This window comes from Rattus norvegicus, chromosome 2 (assembly GCF_036323735.1).
Source record: "Rattus norvegicus strain BN/NHsdMcwi chromosome 2, GRCr8, whole genome shotgun sequence".
NCBI classification, from domain to species: Eukaryota; Metazoa; Chordata; class Mammalia; order Rodentia; family Muridae; genus Rattus; species Rattus norvegicus.
In genome coordinates this window covers 49,473,761-49,500,947 of record NC_086020.1, presented here as the reverse complement: position 1 = coordinate 49,500,947, position 27,187 = coordinate 49,473,761, and positions in this window count along the sequence as shown.

Genomic DNA, 27,187 nt, shown 5'->3' with positions numbered 1-27,187 from the left:
CAGAGTGGTTGTACCAACTCGCAATCCCACCAACAATGGCTCCTCTTTCTCCACATCCTCTCCAGCATCTGCTGTCACCTGAGTTTTTATTTTAGCCTTTCTGACTAGTGTCAGGTGGAATCTTAGTGTTGTTTTGATTTGCATTTCCCTGATGACTAAGGATGTTGAACATTCTTTTAGTGCTTTGAGGTGATTCAAGTTTCCTATGTTGAGAATTCTCTATTTAATTCTGTTCCCCATATTTTAATTGGTTTATTTGATTCTCAACACCCTAACTTCTTGAGCTCTTTGTATATATTGGATATTAGCCTTCTATTGGATGTAGTATTAGTAAAGACCTTTTCCTAATCTGTTGGTTGTCATTTTGTCCTGTTGACAGTTTCTTTTATCTTACAGAAGCTTTGCAATTTTATGAAGTCCCATTTGTCGACTCTTGATCTTAAAGCACAAGCCATTGGTGTTCTATTCAGGAAAATTTCACCTGTGCCCATGTGTTTGAGGCTTTTCCCCCTTTCTCTTCTATCAGTTTCAGTGTATCTGGCTTTATGTGGAGGTCCTTGATCCACTTGGACTTGAGCTTTGTGTAGGGTGATAAGAATTAATAGATTTGTATTCTTCTACATGCTAACCTTCAGTTGAACCAGCACCATTTGTTAAAAATGTTATCTTTTCCCACTGGATTGTTTTAGCTCCTTCGTCAAAGATCAAGTGACAGTAGGTGTGTGGGTTTGTTTCTGAGTCTTCAGTTCTAATCCATGGACCCACCTGCTTGTCTCTGTACCAATACCATACAGTTTTTTATCACTATTGCTCTGCATTATACCTTGAGGTCAGGGGTGGTGATTTCTGCAGAAGCTCTTTTATTGTTAAGAAAAGTTTGCTTGCACTAAAGGTTATGGAGATGGGAGATGCATCACTGCCTGCTCTGTTATCTAAATGAGTAGGAGACATGAAAACTGCAAGTTCCTTACTTGCCTGGGCTGCATAATATGCTCCACTCCATGTCAGGAACTCAGCAAACCCTATTCATTAACTGAAATAAATACAAGGAAACAAAAGAACAAATGAATGAACAGATAGATAAATAGAAGATAGATAGATAGAGAGATAGATAGATGATAGATAGATAGATGATAGATGATAGATCTATATGGTTTTATAGTTTAGTTTCATAATGTTCGTCCATCATTGTGTTTAAGTATGTGTGTGCCTGTGTGTGTGTTTCCATGTTTGTGTGTCTGTCTGTGTGTTTGTATAATTGTAAATGAATTCTGAAGTTTTGGACATCCAGAGAGGGGGTTGGACGCAGACCGAGATAGAGAGAGAGAACATAAGAATATATCAGTCCTACTATGCTTTTCACTGTACTTTTGTTGACAAGATTTTATCAAGATTATCAAGTTTATCAAGATTTTTGTTTGTTTGTTTTTCTGTTTACTTGTTAAGGAGAAAGTGGTTGCTTACTGAGCAACAGTAAATTTTAAAAAGCACAGCAATTTTGACAGCCAATAGTAAATATATTTAAACCACGTGGCTCCTTCCTGGTGTTCCTAAACATGTTTGATAGGTGCCTGCAAATTCATTGATTGGGTTATCAACCCTGGGGATTTTCTTATTTTTAATCTAGAAATGCATTGTAAGACTTTTCTTAAGAAACAATTTAAGCATGCATTTTCTTCTCCACAGTGTCATCTCCTAAAAGGCACTCAGCATCCTGAGATCAGCTGCAGGCTTGCACTGACAGCTGAATTTAAAAGAGAAGACATACAGGCTGCCAGCTTTCTAGAAACAGATTATACATTTGTATATGTAACTCAAGTCCCAGAATTACAATGGTTAGATAATAAAAACAAATGGTCAGGGGAAACAGTTTAGGAAAATTTTTTATTTGTTTGGGGCTACATATAAATTAGTTTGTTACAGTTTTCCTTTTCTAGGGTAGGAATGCAGTATAGTGTTCAGAAATGGACTGTTTTCACTAATGTTCTAATATTAGATTTTAGATATTTTACTGAAATTTTAGGGGTTTCTTTTCCTCATTTGTGAAAAACTGCTAAATGTATACATTTTGTAAGTAAAATGCAATTAATTAGTAATATTTCACATACATCAGTTGCTTAACTAAAATATTTTACATATTTATAGTTTTTTCATAACATACAATTATTTCCCAATAGTGGATGATTCTTTACAATTTGACAAATGTTGAGTCAATAATTTTGATTTCAGTATAAGCACATACATACAATATAATTTTGATAATAAATATCAATCCCTTATAAGAACAAATAAATATTTATCAGCAAATTTTATTTAATATGGATTAATTTTGTTAACAGTATAATAAAATCATATGGTCTGGAGGATAACTTTAAGTTAGAATAATTGACATATTCCTCATTATTGTATAGGAATATTGTAGAGTTCTTCAGACTTCTCCAATTATGGGATTCACCTAGATGAGAGGCTAGGTAGGTATCTTTTTTCTTTTTTTTTTTAATTGGACATTTTTTCATTTACATTTCAAATGTTATCCTCTTTCCTGAGTTCTCGTCCATGAACCCCCTATCCAATTCTGCCTCCCCCTTCTATGAGGGTGCATCCCCTCCCCAATCAGCCCCTTCCTAACCTCCTGACATTCCCCTGCACTGGGGGGGTGGGGAGGTCCAGCCTTGGCAGGACCAAAGGCTTCTCCTCCCATTGGTGCCCAACAAGGCCATCCTCTGCTACATATGCAGCTGGAGCCATGGGTCTGTCTATGTATACTCTTTGGATGATGGTTTAATCCCTGGGAGCTCTGGTTGGTTGGTATTGTTGTTCTTATAAGGTTGAAAACTTCTTCAGGTCCTTCAGTCCTTTCTCTCACTCCTCCAATGGGAACCCCTTTTCAGTTCAATGGTTGGCTGCAAGCGTCTCCCTCTGTATTTTTCAGGCTCTGGCAGAGACTCTCAGGAGATAGCTGTATAAGGCTCCTGCCAACATGCGCACCTCTTCTTCTTCTTCTTCTTCTTCTTCTTCTTCTTCTTCTTCTTCTTCTTCTTCTTCTTCTTCTTCTTCTTCTTCTTCTTCTTCTTCTTCTTCTTCTCCTTCTCCTTCTTCTTCTTCTTCGTTATAAACTGCCCTATATTTTTAGCGGATATTTGAATTTACATTTAACTTTTAACATTTTAACATTAAATTACATTTAACAGCGGGGATTTGGAACCTGAACAAGACCACCTCCAGTACTCAGACAGGAATCCCCCACTGAAGAGATGGGAATATCCACCCACCTATGAAATGTTCAATGCAAAATTGATCCTGGCTAAAAGAAATGCAGGGGCAAAAATTGAGCAGAGTTCCATCCATTTGCCCAAGAATTTCATGAAGTCATTAATAGCTGAGTAGTACTCCATTGTGTAGATGTACCACAATTTTTGTATCCATTCCTCTGTTGAAGGGTGTCTGGGTTCTTTCCAGCTTCTGGCTATTATAAATAAGGCTGATATGAACATAGCATGTGGAGCATGTGTCCTTGTTATGTGCTGGAGGATCTTCTGGGTATATGCCCAGGAGTGGTATAGCTGGGTCCTCAGGTAGTACTATGTCCAATTTTCTGAGGAACCACCAGACTGATTTCCAGAGAGGTTGTACCACCAACAATGGAGGAGTGTTCTTCTTTTTCCACATCCTTACCAGCAACTGTTGTCACCTAAGTTTTTGATCTTAGCCATTCTGCCTGGTGTGAGGTGGAATCCCTGAGTTGTTTTGATTTGCATTTCCCTGATGACTAAGGGTGTTGAACATGTCCTTAGGTGCTTCTCAGCCATTCAATATTCTTCAGTTTAAAATTCCTTGTTTAGCTCTGTACTCCATTTTTTCTTCTTTTTTTTTTTTAGATTTTTTTTTATTAACTTGAGTATTTCTTATATACATTTCGAGTGTTATTCCCTTTCCCGGTTTCCCATCAAACATCCCCCTCCCCCCCTTTTTTATGGGTGTTCCCCTCCCCATCATCCCCCCTTGTTGCCCTCCCCCCAACAATCTAGTTCACTGGGGGTTCAGTCTTAGCAGGACCCAGGGCTTCCCCTTCCACTGGTGCTCTTACTAGTATATTCATTGCTACCTATGAGGTCAGAGTCCAGGGTCGGGCCATGTATAGTCTTTAGGTAGTGGCTTAGTCCCTGGAAGCTCTGGTTGCTTGGCATTGTTGTTCATAAGGGGTCTCGAGCCCCTTCAAGCTCTTCCAGTTCTTTCTCTGATACCTTCAACGGGGGTCCTATTCTCAGTTCAGTGGTTTGCTGCTGGCATACGCCTCTGTGTTTGCTGTATTCTGGCTGTGTCTCTCGGGAGAGATCTACATCCGGCTCCTGTCGGCCTGAACTTCTTTGCTTCATCCATCTTGTCTAACTGGATGGCTGTATATGCATGGGCCACATGTGGGGCAGGCTCTGAATGGGTGTTCCTTCTGTGTCTGTTTTAATCTTTGCCTCTTTCTTCCCTGCCAAGGGTATTCTTGTTCCCCTTTTAAAGAAGGAGTGAAGCATTCACATTTTGATCATCTGTCTTGAGTTTCATTTGTTCTAGGCATCTAGGGTAATTCAAGCATTTGGGCTAATAGCCACTTATCAATGAGTGCATACCATGTGTGTTTTTCCTGTGATTGGGTTACCTCACTCAGGATGATATTTTCCAGTTCCAACCATTTGCCTACGAATTTCATAAAGTCATTGTTTTTGATAGCTGAGTAATATTCCATTGTGTAGATGTACCACATTTTCTGTATCCATTCCTCTGTTGAAGGGCATCTGGGTTCTTTCCAGCTTCTGGCTATTATAAATAAGGCTGCGATGAACATAGTGGAGCACGTGTCTTTTTTATATGTTCGGGCATCTTTTGGGTATATGCCCAAGAGAGGTATAGCTGGATCCTCAGGCAGTTCAATGTCCAATTTTCTGAGGAACCTCCAGACTGATTTCCAGAATGGTTGTACCAGTCTGCAATCCCACCAACAATGGAGGAGTGTTCCTCTTTCTCCGCATCCTTGCCAGCATCTGCTGTCACCTGAGTTTTTGATCTTAGCCATTCTCACTGGTGTGAGGTGAAATCTCAGGGTTGTTTTGATTTGCATTTCCCTTATGACTAAAGATGTTGAACATTTCTTTAGGTGTTTCTCAGCCTTTCGGCATTCCTCAGTTGTGAATTCTTTGTTTAGCTCTGAACCCCATTTTTAATAGGGTTATTTGTCTCCCTGAGGTCTAACTTCTTGAGTTCTTTGTATATTTTGGATATAAGGCCTCTATCTGTTGTAGGATTGGTAAAGATCTTTTCCCAATCTGTTGGTTGCCGTTTTGTCCTAACCACAGTGTCCTTTGCCTTCCAGAAGCTTTGCAATTTTATGAGATCCCATTTGTTGATTCTTGATCTTAGAGCATAAGCCATTGGTGTTTTGTTTAGGAAATTTTTTCCAGTGCCCATGTGTTCCAGATGCTTCCCTAGTTTTTCTTCTATTAGTTTGAGTGTATCTGGTTTGATGTGGAGGTCCTTGATCCACTTGGACTTAAGCTTTGTACAGGGTGATAAGCATGGATCGATCTGCATTCTTCTACATGTTGACCTCCAGTTGAACCAGCACCATTTGCTGAAAATGCTATCTTTTTTCCATTTGATGGTTTTGGCTCCTTTGTCAAAACTCAAGTGCCCATAGGTGTGTGGGTTCATTTCTGGGTCTTCAATTCTGTTCCATTGGTCTATCTGTCTGTCTCTGTACCAATACCATGCAGTTTTTATCACTATTGCTCTGTAATACTGCTTGAGTTCAGGGATAGTGATTCCCCCTGAAGTCCTTTTATTGTTGAGGACAGTTTTAGCTATCCTGGGTTTTTTGTTATTCCAGATGAATTTGCAAATTGTTCTGTCTAACTCTTTGAAGAATTGGATTGGTCCATTTTTAATAGGGTTATGTGATTCTCTGAAGTTTAGCCCCTAATAGGACTAAGGGCGTCTCTGACTTCTTTGCGTGCTTGTGGGACCTTTTCTCAACTACTCAGTTGCTTTGTCTAAACTTTATATGAAAGCTTGTACCTAAACTTATTGCATCTTCTTTTGCTTAGTTCAGTTGCTATTACTAGGAGGCCTGCTCTCTTTGGAAGGGAAATGGAAAAGTGTAAATCTTGGGAGAAGGAAGGTGGGAGTAGAGTTGGAGGACTGGATGGAGGAAAGGATGTAGTCACGATATATTGTATGAGGGAATAATTTTTTTAAAAATGAGAATAAAAGTGAAAGTGGGAAGAGGTGAACAAAAATCTATGTTACCATGCCATAAAACATTTGTATGCAGTAGACAATTGAAGGTAAGACATATTTTAAAGAAAGTCACCTGAATACACAGTGGTGGTTATTGGAGATTGAGATTAAGTGAGTTTAAGGAGTCTAGATTTAACCTGGGCATGATATATGTATGTGTTGAAATATCATACTGAGCTCCATTGACATATAAAATGTATTCATGTTAGTCAAAACAAATTTAAAAAGAAAATAAGCTATAATGAAAAGCTGTATGTATAGATTTAAAATTCTAGCAGTTACATCTTAAAACATGTAAAATTCATCTTGATCACGCATTTCAGTTGACCCTCTAAAGTATTATTTCAATAGGCATAAAAGATAACACAGTCTTTTGTGAAACCCTGTACCTTTTTTAGTATATGTCCCTTTGGAATCCACCATTTTTGCACTTGAAGTACATTTCACTGAAGACAAGCCACATATCAGGATTTTAATAGCTGGATTTGAGCTATTGCACTGGACAACAAAGCTGTTCACATTCTTAGTACCAGACTCCTTGGGTTTAGAATAAGGAGGCTTTCCTCTGAGGTTCCCTGGCCTGTTACTTATTCTCTAGTCTACTTCATCAATCTCTGAAGAATCTTCGAAACCTGGAACACCTAAGCTCTTCTTTACTGCCTCCATGAATAACCTCAGAATAGATTTCTTAGTGAACACAAAAATAGAGTTCTGTTTCCAATACACCCAATGAAGCAGGGTAAGTAATCTAGTCCAAGGCTGTTGCTATCACTGACAATACCTGGCAACAGCTCGCCAATGTGCCATTGAATTTTACTACCCCCAGGCCACAACCTCTACCTAGGGTGGTACTTCTGTGACATACTTGGTGCCTGCACACATGCTCTCTTTCTGATAGGAAGATGAGAAGTACCTCAGTCTGAGTTTGTTTTGTTTAGCGTGTGACTCGGGATTGGTTGCTACTCCACTGGTTTAAAGAGTGCTTTGGCAAACACTCTATATGGTACTCAGATTCTGGTCTTCAATTGGTGCATACGTTCAATCACAAAATAGATTTCACTGATCAAGAATCTGTATGTGTTAATTGTTCCACTGTGTCCCGATTTCACACTGGTAATCATGTGGCCTGGCTTACAAAACATTTCCTGGTAATGATAACAGTAAAGTCCCAATGAAAGAAAGGCAGTAGTTACTGCTGGACTAAAATCACACAATTCACTCCTAAGTGCAGTTTGTTTTCGGTAATAGCTTGGTTTTGTTAGTGGGCATAAAACCAAACAGACAATCACCGATCATGTGGTATAAAATTCCAGGCAATTGAAGCTGATGCACCCAAGTACAAATGCCAGCCTCCAGGCTTACTACCTTTGTGTTAGCGGGCACTTTACCTAACTCTCCAAATCTCCATTTTGTGACAGCTAAACTAAACAGAGAGTGTTTGACCTAGTGTGCTTAGTCAGTGCAGTAGAGAACTTAATACTTAAAGGAAGCGTGGAAATGTGAATTTTCATTTACAGAACAACCGATGGCCATTTCTGCACTGACACATGTCCTTTACTCCACTTCGTTTGTTTTCTTTAATCTTTATGGATGTTCTCATATGCGGAATAACGTTCTCATGAGTGGAGTTTAAGACTGAACAAATTTGACCCTGCCCCTGCCATTTTGAGTCACAGTGAAGAGTTGATAAACAGAACTCCTAATATAAGTATGGCTACATACTCTGACGAAGGATGTGCAGTCACTATGGAGGAGCATCCACCAGCTTAGATCCTGAAGATGGGAGAAAGTGCTCTCTAGTGAAGGCTGTAAGTACCCAAAGCTTAGGACCAGAAATCTCCATCAAAACACAAAGAGGGCTCAGTCCTCCAGAGAAGAGGATACGTATTCCAGAGGTTTGGCCCACAGAATTCAACACGCTAAAGGGAAAAGGTCATAGCCAGGTGAATACAGCTTATTTATAAAATTAAGCAATGCATCTGCATTTTACAATGCAAGTCTTGAATCCTTGTCTTTGGAATGACTTCCTTCCTCTCTGCTTCTAGGAGCTGTGATATTAAGGTCCCTTTTCTTTTCAGGATTACAATTAAACTCATGTGATCTCTTGTTTCATAATTTGAAGGTTTTTCTAGTGCTCACTAGACAACCGTCCTAATGCACAGAATGGTCCTGTCTGTATCTATGTGTACTAGTTCCTACTAGCCTCCTCTGTAGATCATTTCTAGCCAAACCTACCTACCTCTGGTAGAAACCAGGTAATGGTTTCTTGTGAGCAACCTTGAGTGGGTCTGATAACTCCATGTTCTGACTTGAGTGTGATCAGTCCTGTCTTGGCAAGAGTTTCTGGAAGATGGCCAATTGAAACCTCTCTGCTTAAACATAGGAAGCAACAACTCATAGCAACGTGTTGTCCTGGTAGCTGGAGCTGTCAGAATTTATGACCTCGTGGGATTTTCCACCCTCTCAAGAGTTAATGGAGTGGAATTGTTTCATAGCCTAGAAATTCAAATTGCAGAATTTTGAAAGATTTATACAGAGAGGATAACATATGTGTATCTCTTAAAGTTTATATTTTTGCATCAAATATTTTCTGGGCAGTAATTTTCTTTCTTCAGTATGGAGGCCCTGGAGATCACCTAAATCCATTTGGGCCCAAGTAGGAGACACCAGAGTCGATTTTTCTTTTTGTTTGATTTAATTGTGAGTTGAAATAGTTGTCACTGAACTATAAATGAGGATTGGCAAAGCTTATCATGATGGTGAGTGACACAGGCTGAGTGTGTTGCCTCCAATGAAATGTGTGATGAACTCATATTAGGTAGCAGCGCAGTAAAATACAGATGAAACCAGAACACATGAGAACATAAGGTCGAGGACTTTACCCTGTGCCCTGTGCAGCCAGTAGCTTTCTCTTTTTCTTAACTGTTAAAATTGTATTCACGTTTTGCACATTTATTTAATTTTGTTGACCTAGAGAACTTCACTGCCTGTCTCCCATTTTTACTTACTTTCTCCTTCAGATAGGCATTGGAAGTATCTTCAGTCTTCCCTGGTATTCCTTCCTCTGTAAGATTGGTATTTATGATTTCTATTTACACACAGGCATGTGTTTCAAGTTGGGTATGTATACGTGCGTTTGTTTCTGGGTGGGAATATGTGCCTATGCATGTGCCTCTCTGGTGGCAAGGCATGCATTCATGTGTACAAATGTCCTTGGAGGAAAAAAGGTTTCAAATTTTCTAAATTGAGTCTTAGCTTCTGTGTGCTGTGTACTAAAGCAAAAACCAGGAAGAAGCTATAAATGTCTGGCTCCCCTTGGTTTGCTCAGCCTAATTTCTTATATCATTCAGTACTCTCTAGGATCACCGACTAGGCATGGTGCCATCTACAGTGTGTTGGGTCCAGCCACATGAGTCATTTGTCGAGAAAATGCCCCAAAAGCTACCCAAGGCCAACGTGTTGAAGGCATTTTCTCAGTTGTAGTTTCCTCTTTCCAAATGACTTTGGCCTATGTCAAATGTGCCTAAAATCTGTGTGCCTGTGTTTGTACATGTGTGTGTGTGTGTGTGTGTGTGTGTGTGTGTATGTGTGTGTGTGTGCATGAGTGAGTGTGTGTGTGTGTGTGTGCATGAGTGAGTGTGTGTATGTGTGTGTGTGCATGAGTGAGTGTGTGTGTGTGTGTTACAAGTTAGGAGTGCATTCTTGTTTTCAATACTTTTAGCACAGAAAGCATTTCATAAGTAGTGCTGACTACATGGACACTTGGATGTTATTATTCAACAGTGCAGTAGCTGGCAGGATATGCAAACTTATTTTCAAATTTGTTTTAGTGTCCTACCAAAGGAAATCCATATACAAGTAACATGAAGTCAATTCTTTGGACACTGCAAGAGTAGGGCAGGCATGCAAATTATCACATTCTTTACTTTAACATAAGCTGAGAACTTTGGGACAACCTTGCCTATGTGTCCTCATGTTCTTGTTTTCAGACATTAGCTATACTATTTTTTCTCTCTACCCCTTATTTCCTTTATTGCCCACCCACCTACCTTCTTTTTTTCTTTCTTCTTTTTCTTTCTTTCAGCAATGTCTCACATATCCCAGTCTGACCAAAGACTCTCTGTAAGAGAAGGTGAGTTTGACTTCTGATCCCCTCTTTGAACTTGCCAGTGCTAGGATCACAGGCATATGACATCATGGCTCTAGCCTTGGGAGTGATGAGGACCAGTCATATGCACACTAGGAACATAGTCTTCCAATTGGCTTCCAACTGAGTTACAATTAAATTTTCTAGTTAGGTTTTCATAAATATTTCCCTTTAAGATGCTTAGGTTAAAGGACTTTCCAATGAGGTAAACCCTACTCAGGTACATAACTTATTCACTGTCACTCCCTATGACAATTTTTTTTTTTACTTTGTCAACCCATAGACAGCAGAGACAAGAGTGATGTATAAAGCTGATTACTGGAAAGAATTTTTCCTCCATGGAGCCAACAGTGACTCCCTTCTTGAAGAGATTTAATTTTCTGTAAATGCCTTGCCTGTGCATCTTGCGTTCCCCAGTTGAGCTTGATTGTCCTGTCTGAGTCATGGCTTCCTGTGTTTAAATCCTGACTCACTGTTTCAATGTGTTCCAGGGAAAGTCACATAACTTCCAAAATGTTCTTGTTATGCTTATGAATTAAATTTAACAGAACTCTGACTTTTCATTTCCTATGGGGAATGTGAAATGACTGGCCTAGGGTGTCACAGCTATAAGGAATACTTCCATGACTGCTACTATGGTTAGCATTATTTTTATACCTGGGGGGTTGGGGATTTAGCTCAGTGGTAGAGCGCTTGCCTAGCAAGCGCAAGGCCCTGGGTTCGGTCCCCAGCTCTGGAAAAAAAAGAAAAAAAAAAAGAAGTTTTATACCTGGTACTTGCACGCAAATGAGATGCTCCCAATTTGAAGGAGTCTGTGTGTGTGTGTGTGTGTGTGTGTGTGTGTGTGTTTCTTAATCCAATTTACTGTTAAATGTTGGATCAGAAACTAAACTAAACCTTTTAATCCAACCCTATTTCAAGACTATGAGTAGACATGATTGAGGATGGAGTCTTACAAAACATCATTCTCTGTACTGAGAATGACTACAAATAGCACTATTTTAGTGTAGTTGTACTTTCAACCTATTAAGTGTTGTGCCATCAAGACCACAAAGTAGCTTGTGACCAAGAAGAGAGCTTCTTGGACATTGGAAAATGTATTGCAAGAATTCTGGTAGAGTACCTCTCCTGCTCTACTCAGATAATAATTTGTAATAGCTGCACAAATGGAATATGCTCTACTTCTGTGCCTTTCACTAACTCTGTGGGTCTCATTCCCCTCATTGTTTAAAAATATCATTCCAAAACTCAATACAGCATTGATTGTAAAGGAACATATCTGTGTTTCAAGAAAATTAAAATTATTGTTAAGTGCCATCAAAAGTAAGCCATATTAGCTTGACACCCACCAAAATTATTGTTACCATTATTATATGAGAATCATGTAAATGTTATTTGTTTTACTACTTATGCCTGCATGTGATTTTATGCTTTTACATTAATAGATCATTTTTAATATAGAAAATGGCATATAGGTACATGAAACTATTTAAATCGGGTACTTTATATGGACCTGGCTATAAGGTTAAGATAACTGGTTAAACATTTTATATGATTGTTTTTGTGTACATAATGTATGTTTCCCCAGAATTATGAGCACTGATCTCACAGAAAAGATAAACAATAATCTTTTTGGACTTCATTTACAGTTTTTAAAGTGAGAATTTGATATGATACACAGGAGAGCGCATGCACAGCCTGCTACAGTTTGGGATAAAATACAAAATCTAGATAGCAATTTCCATGTGAATTTGTTTTAGAAGTTGTGTTAAAACTATAAGAAAGGCATATTATTACATTCATGTGGAGGTATTTCTTATTTTCTTTTTCACAGACATTCAATGCACACGCCAAATACTGCATACAGTGCAGGTGCCAATGAAAATCAAGAACCTGTGGACTCTGTATCTGTGGGAACGCAGTACCTGAGTATAACAGGAATTCGAAGAAAAGAAAATTGCATGTGTTTTGCCCAGTTCTACCTCTATGCTAATACACTCTGATCACTTAGATAATAAGAGTACAGCAGTGAAGGGCGTTTTTATAATGCATGAAGAGTGACAATGACTAATATGAGACATGTATCTAGATGACTCATGTCGGCTAGATGCATATCTGCTAGATGATACGCCATCTCCATAAGATCTGAAAGGAGAATGACACATAAGATGGGTGTTTGACCAACAATGGGTTTGTATGATGTTACTAAGGATATGTGAGCTCTACCTGAAAATGTAGAAAATCCTGAGATGGTTCATCCACACTGGCCCAGTCCGTATGGCTTATTATAGATATTATATAAGCTTATTCACAGTCTTTGGCAAATTACAACATCCAGGACCTTTTTACGTAGCAGATATAGACTCTAAAATCTCATCAGAATATTATATCATCTATGAACACAATGAGACGGCTTTACAGTTTTATCTGTAGCTTCATTCTATGGTGACACAGTCAACTGATGTAAAAACCATGTAACTCCTCCAACTGTCTGGGTGATCACCACATGCTGGGAATTTTTGTCAGTTTCTTTTCTTCTCAAAGTTAGAAAACACATCTAAAAGCAGAGTACAGGTGTCCTTAGTGGTTTCTAAAACACTGTAGGAAAAATATTTTCTATAGAAAAAGATAGCTATTTTTTCAGGCTGTCAATTTCTTTTCATTAAAACAAACAAAGTCATTCTTCAAATACATGTGACTAAATAGATACCTTCATGGAAGTCAAATTAATCTTCTAAATCAAACCAGCATTTGTGTGTCTTCCCAAAAGTCACCTTCCCCCATGGTAGCTAAACTTTAGGTACTCACACTTTGTCAACTTCCCAAATAAAATTAAAGTTTTCATCTATTTTGTGCAAGATGCTAGCTGTAATTCTAATCATCATTATTATTTATCAGTTACAGATACATAAAAAGAACCATGCATGTTTCTCACACAATTTCAGAGCAAGTTAGAGACCCAAACCAACTACCAAACTCAGGACTGTGTTATAAGCTAGTTAGAGACCCAAGCCAGTTACCAAACTGAAAGTCAGGACTGTGTTAGAAGCACCATGCTTTTTTGACTACTGGGTCAGCAGTCTCAGGAATCTAGGATTAAAGTGAATGGAAGGCTTGCAGATGACACATAGAAGCCTCTGGGGACTCGATATTAGGTTGTAGTTTATGTTCTCTATAACATTTGGTTATCTAGTCAAGTACCAAGCTCTTGTGTCTTTATCATATCAACATTTTTTATGGTCCACATTGTAATTTGCTGTTGGTACTGGTTAGAATAAGGAACAGTTGTTGCGGCAGAGCCTAGAGAAAATAATTGTTACAGTGGTCAGTGATGCTGCTACAGGGTCTCAACTCTTACTCACCCCACAGAATCATTGGTTTCCTGCTTGTTGATGCTGCATTTTCAGCTTTACACTTCCTAAAGTAAGGTTTTCCTTCATCCCATACAAATAATATCACAATTTATAGAATTCAGCCTCTGTCACCTCGCCATTGCTGAATTTCTTTTGTAATTATTGGTGATGGAGTCAACTTGCCTCTTTAATACTCAGGTTGTTGTGAAAAACTAATCTTGGAACCTGACAGAATTTCTAGGTTAGACGGCAAAAGAGTGAGTGAGTGTGTGTGTGTGTGTGTGTGTGTGTGTGTGTGTGTGTGTGCACGCGCGCGCATAAGTGTATGTGTGTACACAGGCTTGTATAGTAAATGATAGGGAAGATATTACAGGAATGAAGAAATCAGAGATGTTCCTGTCTTAAAATTATAATTTTTATTAAAATAGATAACATCACTTTTCCTTCATTTTCTCCCTCAAGTCCCACTAGATAGCCCCTCTCACATCCCTCTCATGATGCCATTGTGAATTGACAGCCTCTTATTCTTTGATTATTATTGCTACATGTTTATTATTTCATAGAAATAGAACCTGCTGAGTCTGATTTTGCTGCTTGTATGTAATGGTTTCGGGCTCGCTCACTCTGCATCGGGTACCTATTCAAGTTTAAATTTATTACATTTATTACAAGGAAACACTACCCACCTGAATTTATATGCCTCACTTATCACAATATAATTGCCAATAGTTCATAAAATATTACCATTTATTCTAATATAGCATAAAGCGAAGACTGAGAGAGTTTGTCAATACAATCTCAAGCAAGGAGAAGAATATATAGGATATTTACATGTTAATGAAGGAAATTCTTTTCTCAACATCAATTTCAGAGGCAAAACGTTTTGTACATCTCCCCCAGTAAAAATGCCCAGAAATACATTTTTCACGCTCCAAATTGCAAAATTCTGTGGATTTCAATAGTGAAAGCTACTGAAAAGTATAGTTTAAAAACAGACAAGGCATTAACACACTTAAGAGTCAAGAATCCCTTGATGTTAAAAATGATGTTATCTATTTTAATACAATTATAATTTTAAGACAGGAAAATCTCTGATTTCTTCATTCCTGTATTATCTTCCCTATCATTTACTGTACAAGCCTGTGTATACACATACACGTCATTGTATGTTTTCTCACTGGCAACAAGAAAAAGAATATAGTAGAAATGTGATTACTGTCTCTTTAACGTAGAACATGAAATCTGTTCAACACTAATGGACAGAGCAGTAGACCGAGTAGATACATTTCATTCATTAAGAACCTCAATTTTCACCAGTTGTCATTTTCATGAGTGAAACATGAAACTTAGGAACTACATAGTATAGTTACACTGTGACATTACTTTAGTGTATATATGTCCTTACTCCCTTGGCAGACACATCCTTGTACATGTTCCTCACTGTAACATACCTTTAATTCAAAGTTTATGTTTACTTAAGTTCTTTTTTCATAAGGTAAGATTTCCACATGGCACCTTTTCCAAGGTGATACATCATCTTCATTAATATTTTGATTCCTTCATTATATGTTAATTTAAAATAATAGTCTCATAAGCAATGGCTTTTGATGAGAGAACAAATGAAGGTAAATGCAGTATTTAAAAATATGGGGCTAACTATCCAAAGACTATACATGGACTGACCCTGGACTCTGACCTCATAGGTAGCAATGAATATCCCAGTAAGAGCACCAGTGGAAGGGGAAGCCCTTGGTCCTGCCAAGACTGAACCCCCAGTGAATGTGATTGTTGGGGGGAGGGTGGTAATGGGGGAGGATGGGGAGGGGAACACCCATAAAGAAGGGGATGGGGAGGGTTTAGGAGGATGTTGGCCCGGAAACCGGGAAGGGGAATAACAATTGAAATGTAAATAAGAAATACTCAAGTTAATAAAGATGAAAAAAACCAAGAAAAATTATGGGGCTAAATTTGCATTAAAGAGAGAGGAGGTAGAAGGAGAAGAAGAAGAGTTAATGATATTCCCAATACTCAAATTAAACTTTGCATGTCAGCTTGTTCAAAACTAACCATAGCAGCTTTCTTATGGCAGACTGAAGAACTTGGAAATACTTTTGTTTTCACTTCTCCAAAAAAGTTTAAAACCATCTTCATGATGATCTAATGCTTTGGAGTTTTTTCCATAATGTACTGTAATGTAATGTATGGGCAAAACTTGTTTCTTTTAGAATATAGGCTTCTTCATTTGCTAATTAAATACAAAAGCATTTTCCAATGTAATTTTAATCGAACTATAAAATTAGAGGTTGAATAGGAACTGTAAAATGACTGAGAATTTCTTAATAATCTCAGGTTTCATGAATCAGCATAAACATAGTTGACATTTTCTAATGTGAGAATGTGTATCATTTTAAGTGTAAAAGCTGTCATTAATTAAATTTTTCTTCATTGAAAAAAGATTAATTCAAGATTCTCAGTATTACACATAATTTGTCAATCTTATACCATGCGAGGAATGTCACACAGATAAATGTATTTTGGAGGGAGCAATTTAGTGTCATCACAACTTTAAATATAACTCATGGAGACACTCTGTTATCACCGTGTTACCAGTTGCAGTCCTCCGTCTTCCCATTTCTTTAATCACATTGAGAAGACAAATCCCTACGGTGGCATGCCATCACAGGGCAGAATGATAACAAAACTTTGTGAGTGAAAAGAAAGCTCAAAGTTTAAACTATTTTTGGTCTGATCATCTCCTGGTCCGTCGTCAAAGAGAGACTAGAGATTCCAGGAGAGCGGCAGTATCATTTTAGGTCAAATTTAAACCAGAGGATTAGTGTTCAACATAAAAAGTGAAAAATATGTTGAAAAGGAATTTCTTCTTTCCCCACCCACAGACAAAATATGTTTTGCAGAGAGATCTTTGCAACTCCCATTTTTACTGTAAGCTGACTAGCAACCTGGGTGTGTTTTGCCTTTTGTCTTTTCCCTCAACCTGTTTAGCTTAATGATGCACTGTGACTAAGTATGGTCAGTGGGTGTTTCAGTATGTTTGGGGGCCATGCAATTTCAAATATTTTCATATGCAGAAAAATAGGAGATGAGGAAAAGTGAAATTTGTGAAGGCATATTGAAATAAAAGCTGTTTAGAGTTTGGTGTCTGGGATTGAGTTTGACATAAGTTTACGTCTTACATCTTGGATTTTGCCAAATTCAAGAACATTTTCTCGTGTTTGGTCACTTGTTGACAGCTCGAGATCTTCAGGTAGAGGGTAATGTATGAGCAGAGTGACGTTGCTTCATTTACACAGAAAGGGACCTTCAGAGAGGACAGTTCTTAATATGAGATGGTTAGCTAATATGTAAGGAAAATACTTACTAAGCTTGAGTACCTAAGCATGCACATTTCTACATACTCCAAAATATATTAAATTAAATGAGCATGAAAAACATCTTTAAATTTTCTACATTTCAGGACAAAAAATGTCTTATCCATTAATATTTCCTGTGCTTCTTTTTTTTAATTGGATAATTTATGCATTTACATTTCAAATGTTATCCTCCTTACCCCCTCGCATACCCTACCCCTATGACTATGAGGATGCTGTCCCTCCCACACACCCACTCCCCTCTCAACACCCTGGCATTTCCCTACACTGGGGAAAGGAGCCTTCAAAGGACCAAGGGCTTTTCTTCCTACTGATGCCAGATATTGCCATCCTCTGCTACATGTACAGCTGGAGTCATGGATCCCTCCATGTGTACTCTTTGGTTGGTGGTTTAGTCCCTGGGAGCTCTGGGGTTGGGGGGGGTCTGGTTTGTTGGTATTGTTGTTCTTCTTATGGGGTTGCAAATCCCTTTAGCTCCTTCAGTCCTTTCTTTAACTCCTCCATTGGGGTCCCCATGCTCAGTTTGATGGTTGACTGCAAACACCTTAATCAGCATCAGTAAGTCTCTGTGCTTCCTAAGTTTGAAGTTTTAGGTCTATTTGTTTGGATGGCTGTGTCCTTAAAATATGTGGATGGTGATGATTCTTTGTTAAAACTTGCGGCCTGGATGGCTTTTCAGAAATCTGTGTTTGTCTCACATTCTCAAGACAGGACTTTATTTTCAAATCAATAAATTGGGCTGTTAATATTTTTTCTCTTATCTACAGCAACCCTGGTCATGGAAATGTTTTATGGTACATAGTTTACAAAATGATTACATAAAAGTGTGATAAATTATTAGTATATTCTACTCTAGTGTGACTTAATCTCCTTAAAATTAACAGTGACATAACATTCAACAAGATAAAAAGGCTACCAGATTTAAAGTCAACATTTGGAAAAATGACTAATTTGCACAGTTGTACTTTGCTGGTGTTTTAAGAGCCAGAGGATCTAAGTACACACATTTGCTTATCTTATGAAGACATAATCATACTGCCATCCATTTTTGAACCACACATGATGGATAGTCTAGTATATGTTTAAAATGGATTCATTTGTTATCAAAATAGATAAGTGTCTCATCAGGTATATACAGCAGATAGCGTTTATCTTTTCTCACATAGGGTAAAGATTAAAGTAATTCTTCTGCATATCCTGGGGGAAAAAGGGTCTTCTCTACTCCAGCTTTCATAAAGTATCACTGGATAGCACACGTTGCCCCAGATCGCAAAGTCACACAAACAGATTCCTATGCCTTTTTTAGTGATCAACTCGGAAGAGAGAATCGGAGAGGAAGGAGATCTATTCATTCTAAACATAAGTGCCATGTGCTAATTTTCATCTCTCTCCACAAAATGAATTCACCATAGTTGCCAGAATCATGTTTAGCCATTATGATTTCTCTTGTGCATTAGAAACTGTTTCATATTTGAATGCTACGTTTGGTCAGTGACTGTGGGGGAGAAACCCACAGCATCTCTGATGGCTGTGGTAGCTACTGGAGGATGTGAATCACAGAGCAGGGTTCTTTCATCAAGACATAACTCATGCTTTCCTTTTATAGAGTGATGATCCTCATGTTATCGAGTATTTAATTATGGTTATTAAAATCATTATCTCATTTCTTGAATATGCTTATATTTTTCTTATATTCATGCTATTAAATGTTTTAGAAATATATTTAGATGCATGCTAATAATGATATAAATCTATGTTAATAAATGTTTAATATAAATTTATGTAGTCAGAAATTATGAAGTTTAGGTAAGATGAACCTATTTGTAAAATAGAACTCTAATCTACGTTTTATTTAACATAATACAAGTGTACAATCTGTTTCACCTTTATGCTCATTAGTCAGTTAGATTTTATGAGTCCACGCGTTTCTTCTCACAGGAGTTGACAAGTGAACCTGCCCCTCGATTATTTCTTATTCCACACTCTTGAGGTGTGCTCAATCACATAATGCCACATTTTTCCCACCCTGTCTCCAATGCCTTTACTCTGCAATTGAGAATACTTTGCAATGTTGACTAAGGAATGAAAAGCAAGCATTTGTGTACAGTGACTCTGTTTAGGGACTTTGAGTTTTGTTTTTTATAATGCATTATAAAATACTATTTAGCGCTGGAGAGATGGCTCAGTGGTTAAGAGCACTGACTGCTCTCCCAGAGGTCCTGAGTTCAAATCCCAGAAACCACATGGTGGCCCCCAACCATCTGTAATGGTATCCAATGTCCTCCTGTGGTGTGTCTGAAGACAGATACAGTGAACTCACATACACAAAACAAACAAATAAGTTTTAAAAAAATACTATTTAGAGATGATTCCATAAGCCAATAGAGAGAGGCCCCATCGCACTTATAGGGCCCCCTGTGATGCTAAAAGACCTGATTTTGTTTGCCCATTAGCTTTTAAATACCGGAAAGAGATGGCATTTTTGTGCTTGTTGCATTCAGTTTAGCTGCACCGACCTCACTGTTAATCTTCATAGCTGTGCAATGCTCCGCAACCAAGTAAGTTCCTTTAAATTTAATATGCATAGTAATATTTATCATGTCGAACATTTTCAATTGTAATCCATTGATTAGGTTTTACTTTCTCCCCACATGAAAATCACTAAGTAATGCATTGCTTCTTATGGCTGAGACGCATGAAATAACTCAGTTGTTAGTAAAGTACTTAAGTGCACTTTGCTAACCTAGGGGAAACAAATGTGTATGGATATTTAAAGAAAAATACCAGAAGTGAAAGCAGCGAGATTCATTCATTGTTTAATTTTAACTGCACTCCACTGGCGCTGTTCAAATTTACCTTTTTGAATCACTGTCAATTTATTTGAGGATTCATATAAATGGTGATGAAGGGCTCCGTGGAACTGATAAGAATGCTCAGAGCAGGAATCAAGGTAAAGTCCACACTTTTGGGAACACATGTTTTTCTACAAAGATTCATGCTGGCATTGTGTGCTCTTAAAGATTCTCGAGACTTTTAATTGTACAGAAAATTAAGATAAATGAACTGGGTGAAAGAAAAGATTTTGCCCATTTTGATAAGGTTGAAACTATATTTTTAAAAATAGTATATAAGTTACAATACTTTTAAGTATGTAGCTTTTATTGCAAATTTCAAACACAATAAATAACACAACATTTTTTGTGCTGCTCCATTGATACCAGATATATTTAGGTCAGTTCAAACCTCCTTGTTTAAATTGAAATTACCCATTGTTTGCCATGTCTAATAGGTTTTTTCCAGTGTCAAATTTAATTAGAAATGGCCAAAAACTAATATTGTGAAAAGTTCTTCATGTCAGATCTTTCAAACACAACATTTATGCTAAACAACAAATATGAAATAAGAAAAGTTATTTCATATTCTAAATTAATCTTTCTGCAATATTGATTATGATTTTCTCCCAATTATAATATAAAGTAATACTATTCTCGCCACTGTATACTTAACAAAACGCTCAGCACTAATTCTGTAACTAATGCACATGCAGTTGTAAAGATTTATGAGATGCGGGTGATTTTCTTGATTAAAATGCAAGTTTTTTTTCCAAGCAAGTATATGCCTTCACTCTAAAAGCATAAACAGCACACTAGTATTAACTGTTAGCGGGGCTTGCAGCAGATTTGAATGACAGCCGTTTCTGTGAATCTCTTTCTCTGAATCGCTTTCCTCATGCCTCCCTCCAGATTAGCACTGACAGGTTCCCCTATGCAAATGAACAGCCTAATTAGCGACACCTCCCAGTCAATCAGCCACTCTCTTATCTCCAGTTGTATTACCTGGCAAGCCCTCTCTCTCCAGTCTTGGCCCACCAAGAATCTTCATTCACTTTCTCTTCTCTGCAAAGTGAACTGATCCCGCATAATCCCTGGAATAATGTAGTTTCTCTTGCTGAAGAGCAGGTTCCCGCTCCCCCCTTTACACCAAGTTAATGGAACCAGTAGGCATCCTATTGATCTTTACTGTATGTGGTTTCCACAGGATTTGACAGACTTCCTTGCAGGTTAAACATCCAGGCTTTCTGAAGTGGCTATAAAGCTTTGTTTTTGATTTTTCTAACTTTTTTTTCGAAACCCTTGCTCATCTGTAATCTTTAAAAGCTCAGAGGATGCCATGCAGAGCAAAGCCTCATTTCTTTGCAGAACTAATCTAGACACTGTCTAGTGTTGAGTACAGTTGTCTGATTCAAATCTTCTGTTACAAAGCAGATGCCATCTAGCTAGATGTCATGAGAAGAGCCTAACAATGACAATTCACTTATCCCTTAGAAAGAATCAATTCTCCCACAATGCATCTGTCAGAGAACTCTCACTCAGTAAAAGCAATTTTTCTCGCTGTCTGACACTGTAATTGCTCTTAAATTTTCAATGAACGTTTTACAAGGACTCCCCTGAACCATGATGAAAAACTTAACTTTTTTCTAAAAATGAGAGGCTGACAGGATGAAAGAGGTCTTTCTCTTTAAAGCCTTGCTTGCTCGAGTAGGAATTCTTTCATATCATCAACAAGCTGTTGAATAGAGGATAGATTACTTTCCATTTATTTCATCAATCAGATTAAAGGCTCTCCTTCACAATGCCCTTTAAACAAGAGCTGTTTATGATGTCCTCCCAGGTTTGACTTTAATGTAGTTTTAAATCACCATGGACAGTGGCATCCATAAATAATATAAATATGACAACCTTTTGAAAACATTTAAATATTGCATATATTTTATTATTATCTATAATCTTGTCCTAAAGAAGAGGTGAGAAGCAGAAGAAAAACAACTATAGGTTCTCAACACTTTACTTTGGAAAAAGAATCCACACAATTTTCACTTACACATCAGCAAGCAGAAATACGGAGGATGACGGTGTTTCCCAACTTAGATCAATGATGTTGATAAAAAGGTAAAATGGAAACGAGTAGGTGTTCTTCACTGATATACCTGTTTACCAGCTTATATCAAAAGAAGTCTTCATTGATGCATTTAAATTCAGATAATAAGACTATATAGATCTATCATAAATAAATTCCTATCTAATGCTTTTCTAAAAACAAAATATAGCCAAACTTGTTAATTCATCTTGTTAGTAATACAATGAATAGTCTGTTCCTTACTGAAGGAAGGAACAAATAGGTTATGTATCAAATAGGTTAGCATAGCTCCCTTAATCTATGTCTATAACCAAATAACTAAAAAGTATGATACACTCAAATTCCTTGTTTAAATGACAGAACTCACATAAAATCAGTTTAAGATGCATAGCCATATCACTCTTATTTTAAGACTAATATAATTATAATATTTTTAAGTCTAATGTAATTAAGGTCTAATATAAACGGGAAGAATGTTACACAAGTTATAGGATCACTTTTTTAACCATTAAACTGTGGATTAGGGTTCCATAAACTCTCACACTGTCTCTCACTCTGTTCATCAGAATCTAAACCGTGGTCACACTGTTTTCTGTTTTCTCCTTGAGTTCCTTCAGGGGTCAATTTCATTCTTTTCCCAGATAACATGCGTATGTTCGCACAATTCTAGTCAGAAGCTAATTTTTGGACAATGCCATATCTCCATTCCGTGACATATCAGCCATTATTACAGACTAGAAGTATTTATTTAAGCCAAAATTTTTATATGCAAAGTTTTAAAGGTGTGATTTGAAACAGCAAGTATTCAAGTGTTAGAATAATTTCTATTAACATTTCTCTAATATACTAATACTTCTCCCTTTGAAGCTAATCACAAATATGTGAGTATTTATCATATCAGTATAAGAGGAACAAATTGTCTATGTATGGGCAACACAGAAACACACAAACAATTTTGACCTTGATGTTTCAATGATACATATAACACACAGGAGAAGAAAAATGAGGCCCAGAGGTAGTAAGGAAATCAAGTCACATGCACAGGAAATGAAGAGTCTAAATAAAAACCCATATGTCATTGGCAAGGTCTAATATGTGTACATGATTGCAGACTGTTGGCACACCACCACTGGGCACTGTCTTCCTATTTCTGTTTACTTTCTGAGCTTAATTTTCTCTGAGTTGTTACACTGTGACTATTAGACAAATAAAACAGATAAAATAGTGGTGCTATGCGGCTGTTAGAACTACAATGGCTGTGAGTAGGAATGCAAGAATGTTCCCACAGATTTTACCTATGTCCTTAGTTAGACACACCTGTCATTGTCCTTTTCTTTCTCCTTCCAACTTTTCCTTCCTTCATTTATTTCTCTTTATATGCACACTAACACACTTTATATGTCTCTTCTTCACAAAAACACTACGTATTATTGCATTTGGTTCATTGATAATAGATTGCAGTAAGCAGGTGTGAAACTGGCACTCTTCAGTAACCCACCAAGGGATTTGATTCTAGCCAGAGTAACTTGACAGTCAATAGTTCCAGATACATTGCTCATCGAGTCACGTTCACGTCAGTGTTCAAGAGGAACATCATGAAAGTCTTAATCAAATGCCTGTATTTCATATGCTTTGTCTAGGATATTATTCTGCTAAGGTATTTTAGGTTTAAACCAGAAAATATTAATTTGGTACAGTTTTAAAATACCTTAAACTTTTAAATTTATTTTTAAATTTATTCCTTAAAACATCATCATCTATGCTATGATTCGTGATTATATGCATCCTACTGTCCTCTAATTTCCCAAATAACTCTCCTTTTAACTTCATATTCTAATATTTGTCTATTTACTTATTTGCTTATTGCGTTCACATATTTCTGCTCATAGATGGGCACTAGGGCATGCGCATCCTACCAGTGAGAACGCCCCATCTCTCAAAAAAAAAAAATAACTCTCTAGACCCTAGGATTCATTATATTAAAAGGGAAGTGTTAAGGTTTGTGAATGCAGCTGGGTGTTACAGTACTTGTCTGTCATCCTCAAGACTCTCCTTTTTTTTTTTTTTTGGTTCTTTTTTTCGGAGCTGGGGACCGAACCCAGGGCCTTGTGCTTCCTAGGTAAGCGCTCTAACCACTGAGCTAAATCCCCAGCCCCCAAGACTCTCCTTGATCCCTAACACAACAGAAACCAATCAAACAGCAACAAAGCCCTAACTTCTCTTCTTATGATTTATCTCCACTACATACCACATGAAGCTCAGGAAGAAGGAGGGCCAAAGTATGGACGCTTCAGTCCTTCTTAGAAGGGGAAACAAAATACTCACAAGAGGAAATACTGAGACAAAGTGTGGAGCAGAGACTGAAGGAAAGGACATCCAGAAACTGCCACACCTGGGGCTCTATCCTACGTACAGTCACCAAATCCAAATACTGCTGCTGAGGCCAAGAAGTAAGTGCATGCTGACAGGAGGCAGATATATCTGTCTCCTTAGAGGCTATGCTAGAGCCTGACAAATACAGAGGCGTATGCTCCCAGACAATCATTGGACTGAGAATGGAGTCCCCAATAGAGGAGTTAGAAAGGATTGAGGTAGCTGAAAGAGTTTGCAACTCCATAGGAAAAGCAACAATATCAACCAATCAGACACCCCAGACAATGGGAGGAGAGGCCCTTGGTCCTGTAAAGGCTTGATGTTCCAGTGTAGGATAATGCCAGGGTGGGTAGGCAGGAGGGTGTAGGTGTGTGGTGGGGGAGCACCCTCACAGAAGCCGGGGGAGGGGAATAGGATGGAGAGGTTCCAGAGGGAAAGACAGTAAAGGGGATAACATATGAAATCGAAAAAATGAAAATATCCAATAAAATATAAGTAAAATTACATGCTGTGTGGAAAAAAAGGACACAACTTGTATAGATATTAGCCATTAGTTCCTGATAGCCTATGGGTTCATCATGTGATTTGAGCTATTCACAAACTCCTTTTAAAGAGACTCATATGTTAACACAGAGACACTGGAGGCTACATATTGAGGAATAATTTTCAGACTGAAAGCAAAAAAAATTCTAAACAAAAATTATTTTCTTTATGGCACTTTCTTTTTATTGAGTATTTCAACTTATAGATGTCTATGTTAATACTGTTGTTCCATTTGTTTTCCCTCCCAGGATTATATGGGCGTCTTGGAGAAGAGAATTTTATTTTATTTCCTTTCCTTAAATCGATCTTTCAATCTATTCTGATTTTATTGCTTCACATTTCATTAAAAACATTTAATGTCAAATGAAATCTCCTAAGTTAATATACTTACTTGTCTTAGATTTGCTCTGGTAATTGCTGTCATTATCATACCTCTGTATTCTTACAATCTGCAGTTCTCTGGTTATTTTCTCTTCTACATCCATAAAATACAGCTTTTTACTTTGCTCATAGCAAATCTACCTGCTTAACTAAACCGTATAAACGCCATAGGGCATAATGTCTATTCCTAATAGTCAATCTAACTTTCTGCTTTTCTCTGTGGACAGTTGTATTCTTGAAATAGAGTCATCCCAACATCACTATATTTCTCCCCTTCCTAACAGCCCTCAATGCTCTAATGTCCAGCTTCAAATATTTTCTCTAAAATTTCTTGGTTGAGGTGATTGAGAAATTGTAGCCATGGGGTAGGGGAAACTGGAGATAACCACTAGAAAGTCTCAGATGCCAGGGAAGCAAGAAATTCCCAGGACTCAACAGAGCTGACATTATCTGAAATACCCAACGAAGGGATGACAGAACCTATAGAGACCATATCCAGTAGATAGGCACATCCCCAGCCACCCAACCATCTCAAAATTTTAACCCAGAATTGTTCCTATCTAAAGGAGATACATGGACAAAAAAATGGGACAGAGACTGAAGGAAAGGCCATCCAGAGACTGCCCCACCTAGGAATCTATTCTATTTGCAGACACCAAACCCAAACACTATTGCTGATACCAAGAATCACTTGCTGACAGTATAGTTATCCGCTGAAAGGTTCTACTAGTACCTGGCCGACACAGGTAAGTTACAGTCAACCATTGGACTGAGCATGGAGACCCCAATGGAAGAGCTAGGGGAAGAACTGAAGGTGCTGAAGGGGATTGTAATCCCATAGGAAGAACAGCAATATCAACTTACTGGACCACCCTGAGCTCTCAGGGGCTAAACCACCAACCAAAGAGTACACATGAAAGAATCCATGACTCCAGCTACATATGTAGCAGAAGACAGCATTCTCTGGTGTCAATGGGAGGGGAGGCCCTTGGTCATATGGAGGCTTGATACCCCAGTGGAAGGGGATGGGAGAGCAGTGAGGCAGAAATGGATGAGCGGGTGGGGTAGCACCTTCATAAAGGCAGAGGGAGGGAGTTGGTATTGGGGCCTTGCAGATGGGATACCGAGAAAGGGGAGAACATTTAAAATGTAAATAAATAAATAATAAAAAAAATTTAAAAGTTTAAAAAAAAGATAATTGAGGCTCTTCAGATTGCAAGTGTTCCCCAAGGACTCAGGTGTCAAAAATTTGGTCCTGAACCCAAGACACTTTTAGGAGATGGTGGAGTGGAAAACCTTGAGGAATGTTGTCTTGGGATTGCTCATTCAGAAAAGAGAAGGATGGACTCTGGCTTCTATCCATTATTTTATTCCCTTATAATGGAGAAAACCATTTCTTCCTCTACACTTCCCTCTTGTTGACCAAAGACAGGCTACAGCAATGGTGCTGATTAATCATAGACGAGGACGTCCAGCATTGCAAGGAAGAATAAACCTTTTCTCATGACTTGATAACTTCAGTTATTTTTATAGTACCAGAAAGCTGATAAGGCAAGTGACTAATGAGATTCTCATTGCCGTGGCTCCATATCTTACTAGCTTAGTGTATTTATTCCTTTGGTATTTGAAGTTATAGGCACATGTGTCAGAATCTGAAACAGTTGTGTTATCATTGTATATCATCAAGTTCAAGTTTTTCTATTTGCTCTTGTTAGCTGAGATTTCCTAAAAGCTTTATTTCTACATTTTAAGTGTTATATTGTCACCCTAGGGAAAATCATTCAAATTCAAGGCTTTAA